Source organism: Triticum dicoccoides, chromosome 6A (genome assembly GCF_002162155.2).
Source record: "Triticum dicoccoides isolate Atlit2015 ecotype Zavitan chromosome 6A, WEW_v2.0, whole genome shotgun sequence".
Classification (NCBI taxonomy): domain Eukaryota; kingdom Viridiplantae; phylum Streptophyta; class Magnoliopsida; order Poales; family Poaceae; genus Triticum; species Triticum dicoccoides.
In genome coordinates, this window is record NC_041390.1 from 277,647,481 (window position 1) to 277,670,290 (window position 22,810).

Here is a 22,810-nt window from a genome sequence, read left to right on the forward strand (position 1 = left end):
GCCCATTAAGGCCCACTACTTCCCCCAGCGAATTCCCGTAACTCTCCAATACTCCGAAAAATACTCGAACCACTCAGAACCTTTCTGATGTCCGAATATAGCCTTCCAATATATCGATCTTTACGTCTCGACCATTTCGAGACTCCTCGTCATGTACGTGATCTCATCCGGTACTCTAGACAAACTTCGGTTGTCAAATCACATAACTCATAATACAAATCATCATCGAACGTTAAGCGTGCAGACCCTACGGGTTCGAGAACTATGTAGACATGACCGAGGCACATCTTTGGTCAATAACCAACAGCGGAACCTGGATGCTCATATTGGTTCCTACATATTCTATGAACATCTTTATCGGTCACACTGCACAACAACATACGTCGTTCCCTTTGTCATTGGTATGTTACTTGCCCGAGATTCGACCGTCGGTATCATCATAGCTAGTTCAATCTCGTTACCGGCAAGTCTCTTTACTCATTCCGTAATGCATCATCCCGCAACTAACTCATTAGCCACATTTCTTGCAAGGCTTATAGTGATGTGCATTACCGAGAGGGCCCAGAGATACCTCTCCGACAATCGGAGTGACAAATCCTAATATCGATCTATGCTAACTCAACAAACACCATCGAAGACACCTGTAGAGCATCTTTATAATCACCTAGTTACGTTCTGACGTTTGATAGCACACTAAGTGTTCCTTCGGTATTCGGGAGTTGCATAATCTCATAGTCATAGGAACATGTATAAGTCATGAAGAAATCAATATCAATAAACTAAACGATCATTATGCTAAGCTAAAAGATGGGTTTTGCCCATCACATCATTCTCTAATGATGTGATCCCGTTCATCAAATGACAACACATGTCTATGGCTAGGAAACTTAACCATCTTTGATTAACGAGCTAGTCAAGTAGAGGCATACTAGGGATACTCTATTTGTCTGTGTATTCACACATGTATCAAGTTTCCGGTTAATACAATTCTAGCATGAATAAGAAACACTTATCATGATATAAGGAAATATAAATAACAACTTTATTATTGCCTCCAGGGCATATTTCCTTCATCTACAACATAGATATGCAAAAACTACCAGGACTAAGTTCATGATAAATTGAAGTTCAATTAATCATATTACTTAAGAACTCCCACTTAGATAGACATCCCTCTAATCATCTAAGTGATCACGCGATCCATATCAACTAAACCATGTCCAATCATCACGTGAGATGGAGTAGTTTTCAATGGTGAACATCACTATGTTGATCATATCTTCTATATGATTCACGCTCGACCTTTCGGTCTCAGTGTTCCAAGGCCATATCTGCATATGCTAGGCTTGTCAAGTTTAACCCGAGTATTCTGCGTGTGCAAAATTGGCTTGCACCCGTTGTATGTGAACGTAGAGCTTATCACACCCGATCATCACGTGGTGTCTCGACACGACAAACTATAGCAACGGTGCATACTCAGGGAGAACACTTGTACCTTGAAATTTAGTGAGAGATCATCTTATAATGCTACCACCAAACTAAGCAAAATAAGATGCAGAAAGGATACACATCACATGCAATCAAATAAGTGATATGATATGGCCATCATCATCTTGTGCCTTTTGATTTCCATCTTCAAAGCACCATCATGATCACCGTTGTCACCAGCTTGACACCTTGATCTCCATCGAAGCATTGTTATCGTCTCGCCTACTATTGCTTCCACGACTATCGCTATCGCTTAGTGATAAAGTAAAGCAATTACATGTCAATTGCATTTCAGACAATAAAGCGACAACCATATGGCTCCTGCCAGTTGCGGATAACTGTGTTACAAAACATGATCATCTCATACAACAATTTATATAATCACGTCTTGACCATATCACATCACAACATGCCCTGCAAAAACAAGTTAGACGTCCTCTACTTCGTTGTTGCAAGTTTCACGTGGCTGCTACGGGCTTAGCAAGAACCGTTCTTACCTACGCATCAAAAACCACAACGCGATATAGTGATTGCTTTTTGATCTCCAAAAAGAACCCTGTTCATTGAATCCGATTCAACTAAAGTTGGAGAAATAGACACCCACTAGCCACCCGTGTGCGAAGCACATCGGTAGAACTAGTCTCACGTAAGCGTACGCATAATGTCGTTTTGAGCTGCTTCATCCTACAATACCGCTGAATCAAGAATCAACTAGTGACGGCAAGCAATATGTATATACCCACGCCCACAACTCCTTTGTGTTCTACTCATGCATATAACATCTACGCATAGACCTGGCTCGGATGCAACCATTGGGGAACGTAGTATTTCAAAAATTTCCTATGATCACGCAAGATCTATCTAGGAGAAGCATAGAAACGAGCGGGAAGAGTGTGTCCACGTACCCTCGTAGACCGAAAGCGGAAGCGTTTAGTAACACGGTTGATGTAGTCAAACGTCTTCGTGATCCAACCGATCCAAGTGCCGAACGCACGGCACCTCCATGATCTGCACACGTTCAGCTCGGTGACGTCCCTCGAACTCTTGATCCAGTTGAGGCCGAGGGAGAGTTTTGTTAGCATGACTACGTGGTGATGGTGACGATGAAGTTACCGACGCATGGCTTCGCCTAAGCACTACAACAATATGACCGAGGTGGAAAACTGTGGAGGGGGGCACCGCACACGGCTAAAGATCAACTTGTGTGTCTTTGGGGTGCCCCCTTGCCCACGTATATAAAGGAGGGGGGAGAGGAGGCCAGCCTAGGAGGCGTGCCTATAGGGGGAGTCCAACTAGGATCCCCAATCCTAGTTGGAGTCCCCTTCCTTTTCCAAGAGGGGAGGGAGGGAAGGAGTAGGAGAGGGAGAAGGAAAGAGAGGGGGGCGCCGCCCCCTCCCTAGTCCAATTTGGACTTGCCAAGGGGGGGGGGGGGCGGCCACCCCTTGAGGCCTCTTTCTCCTTTCTCGTATGGCCCATTAAGGCCCACTACTTCCCCCGGCGAATTCCCGTAACTCTCCGGTACTCCAAATAATACCTGAACCACTCAGAACCTTTCCGATGTCCGAATATAGCCTTCCAATATATTGATCTTTACGTCTCGACCATTTCGAGACTCCTAGTCATGTCTGTGATCTCATCTGGGACTCCGAACAAACTTCGGTCATCAAATCACATAACCCATAATACAAATCATCATCAAACGTTAAGCGTGCGGACCCTACGGGTTCGAGAACTATGTAGACATGACCGAGACACATCTCCAGTCAATAACCAACAACGGAACCTGGATGCTCATATTGGTTCCTACATATTCTATGAAGATCTTTATCGGTCAACCGCACAACAACATACGTCGTTCCCTTTGTCATCGATATGTTAGTTGCTTGAGATTTGATCGTTGGTATCATTATACCTAGTTCAATCTCGTTACTGGCAAGTTTCTTTACTCGTTCCGTAATGCATCATCCTGCAACTAACTCATTAGTGACATTGCTTGCAAGGCTTATAGTGATGTGCATTACCGAGAGGGCCCAAAGATACCTCTTCGACAATTGGAGTGACAAATCCTAATCTCGATCTATGCCAACTCAACAAACACCATCGGAGACAGCTGTAGAGCATCTTTATAATCACCTATTTATGTTGTGACGTTTGATAGCAGACTAAGTGTTCCTCGGTATTCGGGAGTTGCATATTCTCATAGTCATAGGAACATGTATAAGTCATGAAGAAAGCAATAGCAATAAACTAAATGATCATTATGCTAGGCTAACGGATGGGTCTTGTCCATCACATCATTCTCTAATGATGTGATCCCGTTCATCAAATGGCAACACATGTCTATGGCTAGGAAACTTAACCATCTTTGATTAAAGAGCTAGTCAAGTAGAGGCATACTAGGGACACTCTGTTTGTCTATGTATTCACACATGTATCAAGTTTCCGGTTAATACAATTCTGGCATGAACAATAAACATTTATCATGATATAATGAAATATAAATAACAACTTTATTATTGCCTCTAGGGTATATTTCCTTCAGTATGGTGTTCCGATGATATGATCCAAGATGATGCAGTATGAAAATCTTAATGTAGTATGATGATATGGTTCTTGCTTAAAAGCTCTTTGCTTATATTTTCTTTTCGCTTAAAAGCTTGTTTTGCTCTTTCTCTTTTGAGCTCTTTCTTTGGCCTCCTATGCAAAACTTCACGAACCAAGATAGCAATTGTGTATATGCGATGACAACCTTGTGACACCTGAGATGATACTAAGATATGTGCCAAGATGATATGGTATGTATGCAATGGGAGCTATGATCACTAATGTGCACAAGTAACGTTGCCGACAATACTCAAAGGCTAGTCTCGATAGGAAAGGTACGCAAAATGGGCTATGGGGTTATCAATGCAATGGCAAGCATGAATGTACAATGAATGGATACCATGATACCAAGATGATATAGAGGTTACCGTTCTTGCTTACGGTGAAGCTGTCAAAAATGGTGAAATGCTCGATGTCGATGATGAAGATGAGTGGCAGTGATGTCGATGTCGAATCGTCCCTAAGTAGCCAAAACAAATTAGGAAACAAGAATCACAACTCAAATTCTCAAAGACCAAAGTGGCAAAATTTGTCAGAGTTGGTAGAGGGTAAGCAATGGTGGTTGTGGAAGGCAGTGGTGGTTTGGCAGTGCGTATGCGGAAGTGGATATTGGGGTGGCAATGCGGAAGTGTGGGCGGTGGCTGAAAATTTTCGGGCGAAAAAATTCAGCTTCGTGAGGGAACGTCGGACGTCCCGTAAGTGTCGAACGACCGGTCATTGGATGTCTGGTCAGGGTCAAAAGTCCAAGAGTTTGCTTCTGTCTTGGGTCACCGGATTTCCGGTATGTGTCGGACGTCCGATGCGGCTGGGCAATTTCGGGTTCGGGAAAATGGGGACGAACTCATGGATTGAAGACAAATTGGGGCAATATTCGATCGATTTTGTGGATGGAAATTGGAGAAAAGATGGGGGAATGCTAGATCTACCTGGTACAGACGAAATCCACATATCAAATCAGACAAATCATAAAAAAATTGGGCCTATTTTTGGTGGGGAATTTTCGAAATTGGGACAAAATAAACAAAAGAAGGCTATGAAACAAGGGTAGGGGCTCCAATTCGTGATGAACCAAGGCTCATGATACCAAGATGATGTAGGGTGGAAACCCTAGGGCCGATCTTTCATGATTGGAGCGGATCCTACGAAGAACACGCAGGGAAACATGAGGGGGAAACAAGAGGAAACACTCAAATCTACGAGAAACGATCACACATGTGCTAGATCCATGAACATAAAGAGTGATACAAGATCCAAACACAACAAGGGACGATACAAGAGGCGGTAGTTCTTCTCCATGAGGACGTCTTGAGGGGTCTTCCTGTTAGGGGTCTCGAATCCACTTGGGGGATCTTCTCCGTAGAGGTCGTGAACTCCGATGGAGAAGGTATTAAGTGGATGATCAAAGCTCTATCTCTCAAATCAGCTAATCCTTTGCTAACCCTAGAAAGAGGGAGAAGGAGGAGTATATATAGTCTAAGGGGGTGAAAGGGTACTTGGGCCTCGGCCCAACACGCTGTGCAAAGACAGGCGTTGGTCGTCCGGATGCTATCGGACGTCCGGTGGCTCGCGAGGGTCCAGACGTCCGGAAGCGGTCGAACGTCCAACATTTTGGCCCAGATCAGGTGGCGTCGGATTTCCGGAGATGGTTGGTCGTCCGGTTGTCGGTCGTCTGGAGGCTTCGGGCTTCCGATAATTTCCCTTCTATGGTGTGGCAACAGTCGTCCGAAGGGGTTCGGTTGTCCAGGCGCTCGGAGGTGTTGGATGTCCAGTCGGGGTCGGACGTCTGGCCGCTATAGCGTTCACTGGCTGATACTTTGGGCTGGCGGAAGCTCCAGGCGTCGGACGTCCAGTCCGGACCAGCCGTCCAGTGGCTGTAGGCTTTTGGCAGCTCTTCTTCTTGTTCCTTGTACTTGGTGTCCTCGGCGTCTTGGTCGTGGGATGTAGTCGCTCCATAGGTTCCCTCCAAGTACCTGATCACGTATAGGGTCAGGTAGTATCCATGTCTCATATGTAGGAGGTGGTAGTTCGGAGAGGAGCGAGTGCAATGGCAAGGATAATTCAAGGCTGTGCCTGGCGACCTCGCGGAGCAGTAGGGACGACAAGGACCTTGTTGGCATAGGGGGCGGCCTTCTCCTCGGCAGCAGAAGCATCTACGTCCTCCGGCAGCTTCCTGAAGCCATCGGCAAGGTTGAGATCCGGATGGCAATAGCCGATGTTGCTTACGACCATGAAGAGGGCATTGCGGGCAAGCTTCCAGGTTTCGCTCGTGAAGCGACCAGCCCTTCCCTCTTCGTGTGCCTTCAGATTTTCGATCAACTCGTTGAAGAAGAGCCCTAGCTTGACGATGGGGACCTCATGCCTACTGGCGAAGAAGACTGGCCCTTCCATGCCCATCACTGCAGTTTGGGCAGTGAGGCGCTCGACGATATCGATCAAGATCTTGATCCAAAGGTTGACCTGCTCGGAGTAGGTCGCCAGCTTTTCCTCTGCATCTTTCCGAAGGAGCCTTGCAATGTCCAGGTCCTTCATTAGCTGCTTCTCACGGACCTCGCCAGATTCGATCGAGCTCTCCAGGGTGCCAACCCTGGCCTTCATGTCTTCAATGGTGCCATTGGCGGACTCAAGGTCTTGGCTCTTAGAGGAGAGTTGCGATTGCACCTCCTTCAGAAGAATCTCTGCTTTTCGCGCCTCCTCCTTGAGGGTCACGATTCCTTGGCGCTCCCGGCAAGCTCTTCCGTCAGTTTGGCCACCTGTTAGTCGAGGTCGGTCTTGGCAGTGGATGCAATGGCTAGGTCATGAACAAGCTTCTTCAGTTGGGCGACAAAGCCAGCAGTGAGGGCATCCAGGGCCACCTTATGCCTATGTTCCTGCTCCTTGGTACGCTGCTGTACGAGAGCTTCCAATTCATCGTCCTTGGCGCAGAGGGTGGCCTCGAGGTTCTCTTACCGAGAAGAGATATTCTTCTCCTTGGCATCCAAGAGCGCCGTGTGCTCCGTCAGGCAAGCCTCCCGGGCAATGACATCCTCCCTTGCCATGGAAATCGTCTCCTACTGCCTCATAAGGACCTGGAACTGCTTGCAATGCCACTCGTGTAGCTCGTTACCCTTGTCCCTCAGCTTCTAGTCCACCTTGTTGGCGGAATTGCACTGCTCCTTGAGCACCTGCCATTTCTGGCTGTGCCGATTCTACATCTCCTTAGTGCCTGCCACCATGGACTCTAGGAAAGTCAAGTCCATGGCGACGGTGACGGAGTCGTCTGCCCCTTCAACCCCCTGGTACAACGACGCCAAGATGCGCTGGATCTCTCCGTCAAGTTCCGTGCTCGTCGCCACTGATGAACCGGTGGCTCCGAGCCTAGGCCGCGCAAGCACCAGTGCCAATTGATTCGAAGCTAGCGGCAGGCCCCCGCCAAGGTGCCGAATCAGGGAAGGAGGTCCATGGTTTGGAGGAGGATTTTCTCTTCAACCAATACCCCCGACCCTGGCGCGCTGCTGGGGTTTTTCTCCGATTCCTTCGAGAGCTCTTGGATACCCCCGATAGCATGTTCCTGCCCCTCCGCGGTAACAATCTTCGCGGCTTCCTCCACATCGTCTTTCCCTATGCTGGCCACCTCTTCCAGCAGTTCAGACTATTCGATCAGAGGGGCTACAAGCAAGGTTAACAAACAATAATAAGGGTGCAGAATCATTGGCAAGCCAGGGACATGGAGCGAGATGGTAAAAGCAGCAAAACACAAAAGAGCAATTGAATTACCCAGAGATGCCTGCCGTGGGGGAGCTTTGGTTTCCCCAGCAACGTCTGTTGCCGGGCCATGGCCACCATCCCCTCCCTCGGTAACCACGGCGTCGTCTTGGGCGGACCCTTCCGTGGAAACCCTTGTCGGGGATCCCTCGACTTGATCGACGGGCAGGGTAGGCCCCTCCTGGAAGGGCTCGCCCTAAGTGGTCTCCTCCCCTCCTATGGCCGAGGAGGTGGGAAGCTGTCTTCCATCATTTTTGGTGGGAGGGGCCAATGCTGTGCTTTCAGGCCGGGGGCTGAGCTGGGGGCTTGGTGTTGGGTCGTTCATGCTACTTTCCGCCAGGCCCGCACCTTCTGAGGTCTTTGGTGGCTCCGCATGCCTGAGCCGCTTGGTCTAGTGGATGAGGGTCTCGCCTTCCTCCTCCTCCTCCCTCACAAAGATAGCAAGCAAGATGAGTCAGCAAAGAGGCGAACACATAGAAACTACAGCAAGGAAAAGGAGAGTGTTCTTCCTTACTCTTCATCAATAAGCATGGAGCTCAGCTCGAACTCCATGGGCGGTGAGGGCGCTCAACTCCACTTCAGTGTCGGAGGGACAGAGCTTCTCGGCAACTTCGAGCCCTACTGAGGCATAGAGGGATCCGACGAGGATGAGCTATGCGAGGACCTCGAGCCTGACTGGGAGCTGGAGTCGACTCCCGTGGCTGCCAATTGCTTGGCAGGAGGGGTCTTGGCCCCGGAAAGGCGGGAGGACTGCCGGCGCACCATTTCTGGCTTGCTACCCTTGGAGGTAGTCTTATTTACCTTCTTGGCGGCAGGCACATGATCGGGAACCGCTGCTCCCCGGCTAGCCACCCACCTATGAGGGCGCTGTACCAAGATTGGCTCGGGGGATTGAGGGCCTGCTGCAAGCCACTCCTCCCCAGGATGATCCGCTTCCTCAGCTCCGTCCTCTTCCCGGGCCTCTGCTGCCGTGACGTATAAGGCCTCAATCCCGATGGGCTCGTCCTCGGCAGGCTCGTCCACGGCAGCCTCCTCTATGGCATGCGCTTCGCTTATGTCGTGAGAGGAGCCTTCGTCCTCAACCTCCCCCTCCTCCTCCTCTGCTTTCCCGGCCTTCGCCTTTGCGGCGTCCTGGAGTGCTTGTCCTCCTCGATCCACCTCTTGATGAATGCCTCCTCCACCTTGGAGGTGCACTTGAACATATTGGTCTGCACCCTGGTAGCCCTTTCCACCAGGCTGGAGGTCCATGCAAGCTCTTCGTTAAGCTCGGGTAACTGCCAGTCACCCGCAACCCCATGAGCGTTGCAATCTAGCATCAATTTCAGAATTCGGTCCCAGGCGGAGTTGATGTTCAGTGGGATGACATTTGCCGGCAACTTGAACGGCCCAAGGCTACCGAACAGTTGTTCGCACAGCCAAGCATGGCCATAAACTAACAGATTGTTGGTCAGGCCGAGGTACAATCTCATCCTGTCCACAGCTTGTCCGTACTACCAGGTAAACCTGTCCCTCTTCTGCAGTGGCGCGATGTGACGTTGGAGGAAGTCGGCCCCACATGACCGGTGGTTAGTCCGACAGCCTTTAGACGGGTAATCCTATTTATTGTTGTGCGGAGCCTGTCATTAGTGAGGCCAAACCGCCTCCAGTCATTGCCGTGCACAATGCATTCTTTCCGCGCTTGGTAGAAATCTAGGGCCTCCTCATCCTGAAGCCAACACCAGTCTGCCCTCCACTCCTCCCATGTGCCGCGCTGCTGTCCGGAGAGGTAATCCCAGTTTCCCTCGCCACCTGAGGCATCCAGCTTATGTTCTCGGAACGGTGGGCTTTGGTCTCCACCCGCGGGACAAAATAGTGCCTGAACAGATCCACATTGGGGGCGACCCCAACAAAGTTCTCGCACAAATGGGCGAAAATCACCATGTACGCCACTGCATTCGGCGTGAAGTCCAAGAGGTGGAATCCATAGATTACCATCATCGCTTTGAAGAAATCCGAAAAAGGAGGACAGAGGCGACAGATGAAATATGCGCAAAAGAATCGGTACGAATCTGGCAGATCCTCTTTCCCCTCCACCAGAACCTTGGGTGTGCCATGCCCGTTTGGAACCTCCCTCCCCCAGAGATATCCATACTCCACTACCAATGTGTCGCCGTCCAGATTCGATGGGAAGAAGACCACGTCTCCCCTTTGCTTCTTGTCCAGCTCTACCGCTCTCTTCTTGCTCCCTTCCACGACAACCTCCTTCACGGCGGTCGCCCGCTTCCCCTTGGGAGCGGCGGTTTTCTTCCCCGTCTCTCAAGCTACAACGGGGATGGGGGAAGGAAGTTGAGTGAGGCTCGAAGGCGAATGTGGGCGAGGAGGGAGAACAGTCGCTTGGCTTGCAGAAGAAGATGGTGGAGGGGCGAGGCGGACGATGAATGAGCAGTGCCTCTTCGCGTTTTTCTCTTTTAAGGGAAAAAGACACAGGGAAGGGCGCGACTCTTCAGAAAGTTGCCATTTTACATTGATTGCTACAGTCCTACGACCTGCGGTAATTAAGCGAAGTGGATGTTGGTCGACCAGTCATCATGACAAACCGCTGCACACGCAGCATTCGCTCGCCACGTGTCTGTGCACTGTTTGGGGCCTAACCCAATGTGCCCAGCGACACGTATGGCTCAGGCCCAGGGGCTTCTGTGGGGGTACACAAACAGGGGTGTATGTTTTGACTGACTTGTGCACGAACAACAACCCTCCGGCCTGTCAACACTCGACATACCAGACCAGACCAAGCAGAAGAGATAAGCTCTTTGAGGAATCAAAGGGCGGGTCAAGAAGACCAAGACCAACCAAAGGAGCAAGATATCACTAAGGAAAAAATGTCCCTTGCCGGGCAGGTGAGCCTGGCGAGGTCGAGGTTGCCCCGAAGAAAAGTCTCAACACTGTCTCGGGAAGCTTGCCGGGTACGACGAGGGCGGATTACCCCGCCAAGGCTCCACTGCTCCACCTCACAACAACGCTAGTCATCGATGGGTGCGGTGTCGAGCCCCCAAGTGACTAAGTGGCTGTTACTTGTCACGTGGCAGCCATTTCCGAAGGAATTCACCTCCGAATGACACCCGTCCAGGACATGTCACGCAGGCAGGTGAGAAGGTGGCCGAACGGCACGGCAAGGCTTGCCGGGCTACTCCATGATGTGACACTAAGCTGTGCATTTAATGCACCTTGTCCCGTCTGCAGAGTTAGGTATGATAGCACTGTTTGCTATCTAATTAGTACGCAATCACTGATTTGCCATTGTGGTGACCCCTTGACCTATAAAGGAGGGCCGTGGCAACCTTAGAAAGGATTCAGACCCTTGTACACTCATACAAGCATAGCTGCCCTCGTCCCGAGGCAACCTTGCCAGGCTAGAGCACCGTGTCTCCACCATGGTTCTCTCATCAATCCACCAAAGCAGGAGTAGGGTTTTACGCATCGTCCCAAACCTGGGTAAAAGCTGCCCGTGTGATCGCTGTCGTGCTACTCCGTGCCCTCCGCTCTTTGTGCAATGTGCTCTTCCCCCCTGCCGAACCACAAAGGGCTGATGGCCCCATAGGTGGCCGTGTTTTCCCATGACATCCTTGATGTTGAAGATGTCGCTCATGGAGTACTTGTCACGTGGGATGTCGATCTTGTAGGCATTGCCTTTGTATCGTTCTAGCACCTTGAAGGGTCCATCGGCTCGAGGTAGAAGCTTGGACTTGCGTAAGTTGGGGAATCGATCCTTGCGAAGGTGTAGCCACACAAGATCTCCAATGTGGAATATCATGGGTTCCTTGTTGATGTTGAGCTTGGTCGCGAGTCGGTGTACTTGGTGCTCGATTGCTTGTGTTGTATCTTCATGCACCTTCTTGAGATAGCTTGCTCGTGCGCTCACGTCCATGTTGATGTGCTCTTGTAGAGGTAGTGGTAGAATGTCCAATGGGCAAATGATTGAAACCGTAGATGACCTCGAAGGGGGGACTAGTCAGTAGTTCAATGCCTTGCGCGATTGTAGACATACTCGGTTATGGGTAGGCACTCCTCCCACTCCTTGATGTTCTTCTTGATCAATACGCATAGGAGATTAGATAGCGTCCATCTTGTGACCTCCGTTTGGCGTCAGTTTGTGGATGGTATGCCAAAGAGAACAAAAGCTTGATTCTGAGCTTGGCGCATAGGGTCTTCCAAAAGTAACTAAGAACTTGACGTCGCGGTCCAAAACAATCGTCTTTGGCACTCCATGTAGACGCAAGATTTCCCTACAAAAGAGATTGACAACATGTGAAACGTCGTATATCTTGTTGTATGGGATAAAATGTGCCATCTTAGAGAAACGGTCCACAACAACAAATACAGAATCTTTGCCATTTCTAGTTCTAGGCAATCCAAGCACAAAGTCCATACTAGTATCTTCCCATGGGTGATACGAAATAGGAAGTGGCATATAGAGACCATGGGATTGAGCTTTAGACTTAGCTTTGCGACAAGTAGAGCATAGGTTGGTGTAGCGAGAGACGTCGCGGAACATCTTAGGCCAAAAGTAGTTCTTGGGGAGCGTAGCGAATGTCTTGTCGCGTCCGAAGTGTCCCATAAGTCCTCCTCCATGAGCCTCTTGCAAAAGTAACAAATGAAGAGAAGACCTAGGGATACAAAGTTTGTTAGCTCTCATTAGATAATCATCCTTGATGTAATATCGTACCCAAGATGTATGCATCAAGCATTTGGCATAAGGAATAGCGAAAGTAGGATCATGCACATACAAGTCTTTTATGTGCTCAAAGCTAATGACATTCCATTCAAGTTTAGTTACAAGCATGCATTTGTAGGAAAGAGCATCCGCCACAATATTTTCCTTACCTTTGATGTACTTGATAACATAAGGAAAAGACTCAATGAATTCACTCCATTTGGCATGTCTCTTATTTAATTTCGTTTGACCCTTAAGATATTTAAGCATTCCATGATCCGTATGGATGAAAAATTCATGAGGGTGAAGATAATGTTCCCACACATGCAAAACTCTCACTAAAGCATACAACTCTTTGTCATAGATGGGATAGTTTAGTTGTGCGCCAGAAAGTTTCTCACTAAAGTAAGCTATAGGGCACTTCTGTTACATTAACACGCCTCCTATGCCATTACCACTAGCGTCGCAATGTACCTCAAAACTTTTATCAAAGTTGGGTAATGCAAGTAAAGGAGCATGTGTAAGCAAATTCTTAAGCTCATCAAATGCGATATCTTGGGATGGTCCCCAAACAAAAGGTGCATTCTTCTTACTCAAGGCATGCAAAGGGGATACAATAGTGCTATAGTCCTTAACAAATCAACAATAGAAATCGGCTAAGACAAGGAAACTACACATTTGTTGCAAGTTGGTTGGTTGTGACCAAGTTTTAATAGCATCAATTTTAGCTTCACCTACATGAACACCCTTAGATGACACAACAAAACCCAAGAAAACTAGCTTGTCAACACCAAATTTGTATTTCTCCATATTAGCATAAAGGCATTCGATTCAAAGAGTTTGCAAATCAGTTCTAAGATGGGTGACATGATCTTCTAAAGACATGCTAGACACAAGGATATCGTCAAAGTAGACCACAACAAATACGCCAATGTAAAGTCGAAGAACATAATGCATCACACCCATAGGCATAACTAGCCATTCACACAAGCCAAATTTTGTTTTAAAAGTAGTTTTCCATTCATCACCTTCTTGATTGCGGATTTGATAGTAGCCACTTTTAAGACCAATTTTAGAGAAAATGGTGGCTCCGCTAAGCACATCTGGCATATCATCAAGGTGTGGAATGGGATAGCGATAACGAACGGTGATAGCATTTATGGGATGACAATTGGAACACATGCGAAAACTACCATCTTTCTTAGGCACGAGAATAACCGGAACGACACAATGACTTAAGCTTTCACGTACATGCCCATTGTCAATGAGGTGTTGTACTTGCCTTCATATTTCCTTGGTTTCTTCTGGGTTGATGCGGTAGGGTGCCTTGTTTGGTAATGGTGCACCAAGAATGAGGTCAATTCGGTGTTCGATGCCGCATAGAGGAGGTAGTCCTAGTGGTAGCTCATCGGGGAAGACCTCCTTGAATTCCTACAATAGATTAGACATCACTAAAGTTAGATGGTGTGAGGTGTTCGTCCTTGCCATTTCATCCTTGCACAATAGGACACATTGCATAACACTTGATGAGTTCTCACGCACTTCTCTCATCTCACTTTTGGTAGCTAGAAGCACTAAGTTTTTCTTGTCGCTCATCGTGGATGCACTCATTTTTAGATTGTGGCGCTCACTTTCTTTTTGGTGGCTCACTCTCTCACTATTGTCTCCATGATGGGTGGTCGCTTGCTTGTCGGCAATCATTTGGCTCGGCGACATAGGTCATAGCACATACCCCTTTCCCTTCATCTTGAAGCTATAGTGATTGGTTCACCCATTGTTTTCTTTTTGATAGAAAGACTGTAAGGGAACCCCCTACAATATAATTGGTGCAACAAACCCAAATTGCAAGTACCATGCCTTGAACCTGGGTGGGTGGGAAGGCATCAGCCCCTTCCCACCTCTAGGCTATGCCTTAGTCTGCCCATTGTGGATGACCCCGCGGTCGAATTGCCAAGTTCGTCCAAGTAGGAGATGGCAAACCAACATAGGAAACACATCACACTCCAAGGTATCTTCGTATGCTCTAATCTTGAAGGAAACTTGCACGGTGTGCTCCACTTGAATGGTTGTCGGTGTCAAAACCAACAGATCTTAGGTAGGGGGTCCTGAACTATGCGTCTAAGGATCGAGGGTAACAGGAAGCAGGGGACACAATGTTTACCTAGGTTCGGGCCCTCTTAAAGGAGGTAATACCCTACTTCCTTCTTGATTGACTTTGATGAGTATAGGGGTTATAAGAGTTGATCTACCTCGAGATCGTAATGGCTAAACCCTAGACATCTAGCCTGTCTGATTATGATTGCCCCTATGGACTAAACCCTCCGGTTTATATAGACACCGGAGGGGGCTAGGTTTTGTACAGAGTCGGTTTATAGAGAAAGGAATCTTCAGCTCCGCACGCCAAGCTTGCTATGCACGTAAAGGAGAGTCCCATCCGGACACGAGGAAATCTGTCTGACCCATCTGTCCGGCCCACGTCACATAGCCCGGACACCTGAGGACCCCATAATCCAAGACTCCCTCAATAGCCCCTGAACCAGTCTTCAATGATGATGTGTCTGGCGCGCAGATTGTTCAGCATTGCAAGGCGGGTTCCTCCTCTGAATACTCCAAAGTAGTTCTCCGAACAAGAGATCTACATCCAGTTCTGTACAACAAGTTAATCTTTCAACAATAAAAGCATAATACTTAAAATATATCCATCGACAGCTTTCTACAGCAAAACGTCACGTTCGGTTCTACTATCATTTCAAACTATCTTTGGGCCTCCCGCCCCGCGTTTCAATACGCAACTCCCATTGACACGTCTTGTCAAAGTAGAGATCGTGTCCCCTTATTGCGGGATTCTCATTAATACGAATCTTGGTAACCTAACCATGCGGTTCGCACGACCCCTTGGGAACAGGTGAGTTTTAAGACTTGACGGAGGGGACGCTTGATATTCGCAGTCCATATAAGTGGATAGAACCCAACTTTTCCGCCCCCATGCCTCATTCTCTCTGCCTCTCCATCCCCGAGCTCCAGCGCCCAAGTTCCAAGGTTTTCCCCCTGCAACTCCTCCGACCATGGCCGACTCTCAAGGTAAGTGGGTTCCCTCCTCCGTCATGGAGGAGAACATCAAGGAGATGCGGGAAGCGCGATATTTAACCGCGGAAATCAAGCACAGGCTTCCTGATCCGCGGCAGGTTAATTCCCCTTCCTCCGTGGACTCGGATTCTCCCTTCACCCCTTTGTAAGGGGTCTCATGTTCTACTACGGGATGGATTTCATGATCTGGCCCCAATTTTGTTCCTTCACATCTCGGCGTTTATCGTCGTGTGTGAGGCCTTCCTCCGTGTCCCTCCACACTTCGGCTTATGGCTCAAGATTTTTAATGTGAAGCCGAAGGTGGTCAATGGGCAACACGCGGACTGTGGTGGCGCCATGGTGAGCAAGCTCCCCAAAGTCAATTAGCCAAAGAGAGTCTTTGTGGACACCGTAAAAATATGGCAACAGGAATGGTTCTATATTACAAAACCCTGTGGCTCCAAATGGCCAGCCGCACCAGCCTTTAGACTCGGACCCCCGCCGAGGCTTACATCTTGGACCGACAAGGGTCCGGACTGGGGGTCGGTCCCTGAGGTGATGCTGTTGCAGAAACGCATCAAGAGCATGATAGCGAAGGACATTACCCTTGCTGGCGTAATCCAAGTGATGCTGATCCGCCGACTACTTCCCTGCCAGAGGCTGCCCCTCAAGATGTGGGAGTTCAATCCGGAAGGGCCGTGGACCCTACAACGGTTCTACAACACAAGGCATATGGGGATCTGGAAGCTGCTTTTTAAGAAGCAGAAATCGTGGCCAAGGTCCTCAGACGACACCGGCCTCGACTGCAACCATCCGGCCTCCGAGGTAAATTCTAAAAACTCTGAACACCAATAGGCTCGTCAACCCATAGGAGAAGTACTGAGTAATCCATCCTCGAAAAGTCTGGATTAAGAAGGTAGAGCAGATCCGGTGTCCGGCTCCGCTCCCTGAAGACCCAGCCAACCCCCTTCTAATGAGGATGCTGGTCCCGGTGCAATACCATGCGCCGACAAAGAAGGACAATCAGAAGAAGAAAAAGAGGAGGGCACTTCGGACGCAATGTCCGGAGACACTGATGCCTAGTCCTCTCATGAGGGCGGTGACATTGAGGAGGAGGGGGAAGAAGAAGAAGATCCTCCCCGCAAGGGCAAAAAGAGGGCGGCCTCCGAAGACCTGGAAGCCGAAGCATCCAAGAGGGACAAAATTACCCTCCCTGATGACTCGAAGTCAAACGCCGAGGTTGTCCCAAAGCACCGACGCCGGACTAAGCCCCAAGCCGACTCGTAAGTGGTACGGGATTTTTCACACTTATTCAACCAATGAACTGTGATGATAACTCTAATTTTTATCTTTTAGTCCAGCTCGCGATCTTCCCCCACTATCTTCGTCCTCAGGGGATCTGCCATCGGAGATGGTGGAGAGCGGGTCACCTCCATTAGCTCCCCCACTGCCCAGGGCGGATGACACCGAAGTGTCGTCTCATAGGCCCTCCCCGAGCTTTGAAGAGACACGGGGGCGATTTAATGGCGCCAGAGGGTATTACCTCGGCTGCTGGAAGGCCGAGGGGGATGGTCCTCATGAAGACCGGCGACGGGGGCCCCGGTCAATCCGTCCCCCAGCCGCAGACTACTCCAGAGACCCACACGGCCCCGGGGTCTAAGGAATGACCCCGTGCGGGCGAAGAGGGGGCGACGACCTCTGCTAATCTAGAGGCGCCGAATACAATGACAGATGCACTTCAAGGCACACCCGTCCTAGACGAGCACCGCATCCTGATGGGCATAGTTTCTGAGAAGATTCAGTCCGCCAAGAGCGGGCTGAATGAAGCCTTCTCCAGCCTGCTAGCTGGCTTCAAGGTATGCAATGTAATGTTTTTGGTCATTCTTATGAGAAATATGCCTGCACATAGATAGTAGCCCCTGAGACTCTGTTCAGTGTATTGAAAGAAAAGTGAACAGGGGATCAATGATCAGTTGTTAGGTGGTAACATTCTAGTTTACTTGGATTTAAAACAGTCCTCTCTGTTCACGGTGACTGCCCAGTCAGCAGAAATTTCCGAACTCAAACGGAAATTGGAGCGAGCAGATGAGGATCTAGTCCTCGTTAACACGCGGCTCGACCAGGCGCAAGGTATACGATACATCTTGCGTTTGTGCCTGTTTATGTCCGTTCTCTATGAAAATTCAAGAGCTATAATGTGCGTGTTTGTACAGATGGTGCCGCCGCAGTGGAAACCCTCAGGGGAGAGCTTGCTCAAGCCAAGGAGCAACCAAGGGTAAGCAAGGTGGCCGCCGATAAGGCGGCTGCGGACTTGACGACCGAACAGGCCGCTCGGCGCCGTTTTGAGGAACGGGTGAACTAGATGGATAAAAAACTCAAGGACACCACCGCCAAGTGCAAGTCCTTGGAAACAGAAAATAAGGCGAAGGGGACCGAACTCGCCAAGGCCCTTCAAGACGCTTCGGAGGCGCGGTCCAAATCCCGCACAACACGCGAGGAAATCCGTCAAGCCAGTCAGATAGCGGCTGGTAAGCCTTTTCTTTTACAGGCTAAATTTGGGGACCGAAAGTATGCCCTTCTTAATCGACTGTGGAGTTCTCCAGACGTATATGCGGATCTGCCGAAGAGTGTCGCGAGCACCGTCCAATTCTTCCAAGCCCAGGAGGGGTTGATACGTCTCCATCGTATCTATAATTTTTGATTGTTCCATGCCAATATTATACAACTTTCATATACTTTGGCAACTTTTTATACTATTTTCGGGACTAACATATTGATCCAGTGCCCAATGCTAGTTCCTGTTTGTTGCATGTTTTTTGTTTTGCAGAAAATCCATATCAAACGGAGTCCAAATGGGATAAAAACTTACGAAGATTTTTTTTTGGAATATATGTGATTTTTGGGAAGAAGAATCAACGCGAGACGATGCCCGAGGGGGACACGAGGCAGGGGGCGCGCCCCAGGGGGTGGGCGCGCCCCCGACCCTCGTGGCCACCCCGTAAGGCGGTTGGTGCCCTTCTTTCGCCACAAGAAAGCCAATATATGGATACAAATCGTGTTAAAATTTCAGACCAATCGGAGTTTCGGATCTCCGGGAATATAAGAAATGGTGAAAGGCTAGAATCTAGAACACAGAAACAGAGAGAGACAGAGAGACAGATCCAATCTCGGAGGGGCTCTCGCCCCTCCCGTGCCATGGAAGCCAAGGACTAGGGGGACCCTTCTCCCATCTAGGGAGAAGGTCAAGGAAGAAGAAGAAGAGGACCTCTCCCCCTCTCTCCCGGCGGCGCCGGAACACCGCCGGGGCCATCATCGTGACAACGATCTACACCAACACCTCTGTCATCTTCACCAACGTCTTCATCACCTTCCCCCATCTATCTACAGCGGTCCACTCTCCCGCAACCCGTTGTAACCTCTACTTGAACATGGTGCTTTATGCTTCATATTATTATCCAATGATGTGTTGCCATCCTATGATGTTTGAATAGATTTTCGTTGTCCTATCGGTAATTGGTGAATTGCTATGATTGGTTTAATTTGCTTGTGGTTATGTTGCTGTCCTTTGGTGCCCATCATATGAGCGCTGATACGTCTCCAACATATCTATAATTTTTGATTGTTCCATGCTATTGTATTATCTGTTCTGGATGTTTGTGGGCTTTATTATGCACTTTTATATTATTTTTGGGAGTAACCTATTAACCCAGAGCCCAGTGCCAGTTTCTGTTTTTTCCTTGTTTCAGTGTTTCGTAGAAAAGGAATATCGAACGGAGTCCAAATGGAATGAAACCTTTGGGAGCGTGATTTTTGGAACGAACGTGATCCAGTAGACTTGGAATTGAAGTCAATGAAGCTTCAAGGTGGCCACGAGGCAGGGAGGCGCGCCCCCACCCTCGTGGGCCCCTCGTGGCTCCCCTGACCGACTTATTTCATCTATATATATCCATATACCCTAAAAACATCGGGGAGCACAATAGACCGGGAGTTCCGCCGCCAGAAGCCTCCGTAGCCACCGAAAACCAATCTAGACCCGTTCTGGCACCCTGCCAGAGGGGGGAATCCCTCTCCGATGGCCATCTTCATCATCCCGGTGCTCTCCATGACGAGGAGGGAGTAGTTCTCCCTCAGGGCCGAGGGTATGTACCAGTAGCTATGTGTTTGATCTCTCTCTCTCTCTCTCTCTCGTGTTCTTGAGGTGATACAATCTTGATGTATCATGAGCTTTGCTATTATAGTTGGATCTTATGATGTTTCTCCCCCTCTACTCTCTTGTAATGGATTGAGTTTTCCCTTTGAAGTTATCTTATCGGATTGAGTCTTGAAGGATTTGAGAACACTTGATGTATGTCTCGCACGTGCTTATCTGTGGTGACAATGGGATATCATGTGATCCACTTGATGTATGTTTTGGTGATCAACTTGCGAGTTCCGTTACCTTTTGAACTTATGCATAGGGGTTGGCACACGTTTTCATCTTGACTCTCCGGTAGAAACTTTGGGGCACCCTTTGAAGTTCTTTGTGTTGGTTGAATAGATGAATATGAGATTGTGTGATGCATATCGTATAATGATACCCACGGATACTTGTGGTGACATTGGAGTATCTAGGTGACATTAGGGTTTTGGTTAATTTGTGTCGTAAGGTGTTATTCTAGTACAAACTCTATGATAGATTGAACGGAAAGAATAGCTTCGTGTTATTTTACTACGGACTCTTGAATAGATCGATCAGAAATGATAACTTTGAGGTGGTTTTGTACCCTACAATAGTCTCTTGTTTGTTCTCCGCTATTAGTGACTTTGGAGTGACTCTTTGTTGCATGTTGAGGGATAGTTATATGATCCAATTATGTTATTATTGTTGAGAGAACTTGCACTAGTGAAAGTATGAACCCTATGCCTTGTTTCCTGGCATTGCAACACCGTTTACGCTCACTTTTATCATAGTTACCTTGCTGTTTTTATATTTTCAGATTACAAAAACCTATATCTATCATCCATATTGCACTTGTATCACCATCTCTTCGCCGAACTAGTGCACCTGTATAATTTACCATTGTATTGGGTGTGTTAGGGACACAAGAGACTCTTTGTTATTTGGTTGCAGGGTTGTTCGAGAGAGACCATCTTCATCCTACGCCTCCCACGGATTGATAAACCTTAGGTCATCCACTTGAGGGAAATTTGCTACTTTCCTACAAACCTCTGCACTTGGAGGCCCAACAACGTCTACATGAAGAAGGTTGTGTAGTAGACATCAAGCTCTTTTCTGGCGCCATTGCCGGGGAGGTTAGCGCTTGAAGGTATATCTTTAGATCTTGCAGTCGAATCTTTTTGTTTCTTGTTTTAGCACTAGTTTAGTCTATAAAAGTAAATTACAAAAAATATGGAATTGAGGGTACCTCATATGCTTCATCTTTTTAATATCTTTCGTGAAAATAAGGATTTCGATAATTGTGCAAAATTCTAGAAGAAGAATGTATTAAAATGTTTGGCACTAAATCTTTGGATGATGAGCATGATTGCAATGTTGTTAGTATGCATTCTTTGAATACCCATGATGCTAATGATATGCAAAGCCACAAGCTTGGGGAAGCTATGTTTGATGAAGATGATATTTTTTGTCTCCCAAGTTTTGATGTGCAAATTTATTATGATGAAAGCATGCCTCCTATCTATGATGATTATTATGCTGACACGTATGCTTTAAAGAATAATGATAACAATGAAACTTGTCATCTTGATTTAAATTTTCAATCCCATGATATTTATTTTGTTGAGTTTGTTCCCACTACTATTCATGAGAAGAAATTTGCTTATGTGGAGAGTAATAAAAATTCTATGCTTGTAGATCATGAAAATAGTGCTTTATGTGATATTCATATTGTTGAATTCATTCATGATGCTACTGAAAATTACTATGAGGGAGGAATATATGCTTGTAGGAATTGCAATAATATCAAGTTTCCCCTCTATGTGCTTAAAATTTTGAAGTTATGCTTGTTTTGCCTTCCTATGCTAGTTGATTATTGTTCCCATAAGTTGTTTGCTCACAAAATCCTTATGCATAGGAAGTGGGTTAGACTTAAATGTGCTAGTCATATTCTTCATGATTCTCTCTTTATATTTGAATTCTTATCTTTTATGTGAGCATCATTGAAATCATCATGCCTAGCTAGGGACGTTAAACGATAGCGCTTGTTGGGAGGCAACCCAAATTTTATTTTAGCTCCTTGATTTTTGTTCCTGTTTAGTAATAAATTAATCATCTATCCTCTGTTATGATTGTGTTTTCTATGTTTTAATTAGTGTTTGTGCCAAGTAAAGCCTTTAGGATCTTCTTGGGCGATTATTATTTGATCTTGCTGTAAAAAACAGAAAGTATGCACTCACGAGAATAATTTTAATTTTTTACCAGAGAGTGATAAAATACCAATTACACTTGCAGTAGATTAATAAATTTTTTTCCTAGGACTTCCTAATTTCTCAGGATTTTTGGAGTTACAGAAGTATTTGAAACCTACAGATTACTACAGACTATTCTGTTTTTGACAGATTCTGTTCTCTATGTGTTGTTTGCTTATTTTGATGAATCTATGAGTAATATCGGAGGGTGTGAACCATAGAGAAGTTGGAATACAGTAGATATTACACCAATATAAATAAAGAATGAGTTCACAACAGTACCTAAGTGGTGATTTATTTTCTTATACTAACGGAGCTTACGAGTTTTCTGTTAAGTTTTGTGTTGTGAAGTTTTCAAGTTTTGGGTAAAGATTCGATGGACTATGGAATAAGGAGTGGCAAGAGCCTAAGCTTGGGGATTCCCAAGGCACCCCAAGGTAAAATCCAAGGACACCAAAAAGCCTAAGCTTGGGGATGCCCCGGAAGGCATCCCCTCTTTCGTCTTTGTTCATCGGTAACTTTACTTGGAGCTACATTTTTATTCACCACATGATATGTGTTTTGCTTGGAGCGTCATTTTATTTTCTTTTGTTTTGCTTGCTGTACCAAGATCTGAAATTCTTAAATGTTAGCGAGTCTTCACATAGTTACATAATTATTCAACTACTCATTGATCTTCACTTATATCTTTCGGAGTAGTTTGTCATTTGCTCTAGTGCTTCACTTATATCCTTTTAGAGCACGGCGGTGGTTTTATTTTGAAGAAATAGATGAAAACTCATGCTTCACTTATATTATCTTGAGATTCTTTAG